Source organism: Nanorana parkeri, unplaced genomic scaffold (genome assembly GCF_000935625.1).
Source record: "Nanorana parkeri isolate BGI_ZX_2015 unplaced genomic scaffold, ASM93562v1 scaffold1401, whole genome shotgun sequence".
In the NCBI taxonomy this organism is placed as follows: Eukaryota; Metazoa; Chordata; class Amphibia; order Anura; family Dicroglossidae; genus Nanorana; species Nanorana parkeri.
This window is the reverse complement of record NW_017307669.1, coordinates 208701-212443: the sequence shown is the minus strand read 5'-3', so window position 1 is coordinate 212443 and position 3743 is coordinate 208701.

The window sequence follows — 3743 nt, the reverse complement described above, 5'->3', positions numbered from 1 at the left end:
CATGTGGTCCAGCAAGCATCTCCCATTTTGCACACTGGGTACATTTACTAACAACTAGGAAGGATGCAGGACAAGGAACACTGCTAGAGATGGGGGTAGTCCCACCCCTTGTCCTGCACCTCAGTGATGCTCAGTTCATCTTTACCCCCTCCTCCTCAATAGCCTTATCCAGAGACTTCTAGAGCCACCAGTTTGCCAAAGTAGACAAGAGTCTACGCAGCGGCTCAGGCAAATCGCTATCACGCTGTTGTGCAGCTGGTATATTTGGGGTACAATAACCACGCTGGACTAGTGCTTCAGTTGCAGGCTAAAAGGTGGCTGACCCTGCACCATCTTTCTTTGGGGCAAAGTCACTTGTGACAATTTCACCAACCTCCTGTCTGATTTTAGGCAGTCATACCCAGTGAGTTTCTGCCTGACCAAATTTTAGTGGCAACACAAGCTGCTTGCCAACTGTCTGATATGGAATGTGTCCATGTGCTTGTACTTGACTTTGGCCATGCTGCAGTGGCTGCATCTGCAGCAGCAGGATCTCAATGATTATTTGTGCAAGTATGCGACAAGCACAGGCTCTTGGGACCTGGGGTTCTATTTACCACTTCAGCAGCTCCTTCAGGACGCGTGCACCATCTTATCACTATTCAATAGGCAACCGGAATGGTGAGCCGCAATGACGCAGGGATTAGCAATATGATTCCTCTGATGTTCCTGCCGGAGCACACACTGAGTGGTGTAGTAGGCCGGGCAGTGGAGCCACAGTAGCAGGAGGAAGAAGAGGACTTCCTGATGTCTCAGGGCCATTAAGATCCTTTTAGAACTGAATCAATCCTTGTGAGTCAGAGACAGTAGCAGGCAGGAGGAGGGTTGGGGTGCCAGTGGTGAGGAAAAGGACACGGGGCAGACTATCAAGAGTAAATTTACCCCTCACAAACCCTGGGAGTTGTGCGTGGGTGTTGTGAGATTGTTAAGGACACTGTTGTCCTTAACGCTGTGGGACTGTGATCCATTTGCCGGTGCAGTCCCCCACATAGATTACATAGCCCTACAGTGCTGAGTGTGCTTTTATGAATGAGCACTCAGCGCTTTTGGGGCCAGTTCTGTGTATGACACAGCCCCAACAGTGCCAAGCTGTCATAAATAAAAGCTCACTCAGCGATGCAGGTCTGTGATCTACCTATTGGGGTTGTGTTTACAACCAGTCAAAGCAGATAGATCACATAGCCCCACAGTGCTAACTGATCTTTTATAAATGAACACTCAGCACTGTCAGAGTCAATACAGTGTATGACACAGCCCTGACAGCGCTGTGCATTCATTCATAAACTCTCAATCAGCGCTGTGGACTGTGATCTATCAGCCAGGGCTGTGTTTACAAGCAGCCCTGGCATATAAATTACATAGCTCTGCAGTGCTGAGTAATCTTTTATGAATGAATGCTCATCACTGTGGGTGCTGTGACATACACTGTACTGGCTCAGACATCACTAGGGTTGCCACCTGTCCAGGATACACCCGGACAGTCCGGGTTTTGAATGCTGTGTCTGGGTTTCATGGCAACAGAAACCCGGACACAAGATGTCAGGCAGACAGGAGCAACCAAAATTAAGATAGGGGCTACTGGCCCCCCACTGAAAATAGTCTGAATTGTGATATTTACATATGAATGGGTGGCGCTATTTACATATGAACACGCCACAGCTCATTCTCCCCAAAAAATGTCAGCGTGTCGCTAGAGTGTTCGGGTTTCACTTGAAGAAAAGGTGGCAACCCTAGACATCACTGATTGTTCTTTCATAAAAGATTACACAGCACTGTAGGGCTATGTGATCTATCTGCCGTGACTGCTTGTAATTTCCCGGGAAATATACAGTATAGATATTTATTAGCAACCTATGGTGCATGGAATGTGTACATATGTAAGGTCCCTGTTACACGTCCATGCATAAATCCCCTGCTGATCAGAGCAGTTAAGAACAGACCTTACCGTGTCTGTCTCTCTTGTGATGGAGAAAAAAATGAATTTACTGGACCCATGTTGATCTATGGGGAGTCGGATGTAAACAGACATGAGTTTGTTTACATCAGATTACCACTGATCCGCCACAATCAGGTCCGCCAAAACGGAAGTAGGATGTGAACAGACACTTGTCCATTTAGATCTGGCTGGCAATAGACTAACACAGGGCTTCCGATCCACCTGAAAAACTAACAGGCGGACCTGATCAGAATGCCCACGTGAAAGGGTTCTAAGGGATACAAAACATTTGCTACATAGTGGGCAATATGGAATTAGACAAAGAGATCTTCCTGGTGACTGCGGATTTACTCTCCCTGTCTGTTTACATGTGATCTCGGCGACATCGCGAGTTCACATGTAAACGAACAATCGGCTGCCTCACTCTACATTTAGTCCTGCTTGTGCAAAGGACGCTGCCGCCCCTCTGCGCCCTGCCGCCCCGAGGCCGGGCCTCGGTGGCCTTGTGGGGAATCCGGGCCTGCTCATTATACACAATTATTATTCAGGAGCATGCATTGGAAGCAGTAAAATAGGCCCTGGAAAGTTAAGGAAAGATAGTTAGGTCCTTTACAAAAAGATGATATTCTTGAACTCTTTAATTCAGTCTAAACCATAGCTATTTCTGGTGTGATGATAATTTTATAAGCAGACTATAGGATCAGCTATGAAAGCAATAGCCAATTCCTTCATACTTAAATCAATGTATGACACGTTTCATGCAAAAAAGAGCCTGAAATATTTTACTGACTCTACAAACAGTATTTAAGTTGTTGTAGCAGGCCATATATTGGACATACAGTGTGCAGCTTTTCATAAAAAATATCAACACTAGAGTGTATACATTTCCCCAAAAAAGCCTTAAAGCCCATTTCCATCTTTGCAGAGGTATTTTTAAAAAACATATTCCAGCAATGTACACCAAGTTTACATGAAGCAGACATATGCAGTTGCTGTATATGAACACATAAACTTACATCTTTTGTTAGATTTCCTCTTCATTTGGAAATGGACACCTTTGTGCTGTGCAAGCAATGTGTGTATATTACATCTGAGCTCTCTCTCTCTCTTCCCCCATTCATTAGTATTCATAGTGGAAACCCCCCTGGACATGACCTCCTCTTCTCCACCTTGTCCAATTGAAGAACATCATGTATTCATTGAACAAATACATTCTCTGAACAGCAATGGTGCCAAGCGAGAGACTCCCTGTGCTCAGGATGCAAAGGGAGGCGCATGGAGCCGTACTAAGAAGACCACAGCTATCACTGTATTTAGTGTGGACTACTAAAGTGATTTTCAGCATCCTCATCTGCCCTCCCTATATCAGATTTAAATACTTACATTGAGCCAAGCTGTAAGTTTCCAAAAAAGATAATTCCTGGCATTTCTACTTTAAAAAAGCAAACTAAATACCATTAAAATTAGCCTTAAGCTTCACCTGCTGGCTCATAGGCAAAAAGCAAAATATGGTAAATATGTTAAGTTAATATAGGAAAATAAACAATTTGACTACAATGATACCTGTAGCATAAAGAAATACATCAGCTTTGAAACAGCACTCTGCTCTTATCATGCTGAATGGATCAACATTTTCAGCCTACTCAGCTTGGTGTTGACATTAGGCCACAAATCTAAAAAAGGTTTCAAGACATATAATTTTACTTGTCACTGGTTGATTATGTGGCAGAGATGGCTGTTACGCTCAGTGCCGGTGCTAGGATACACA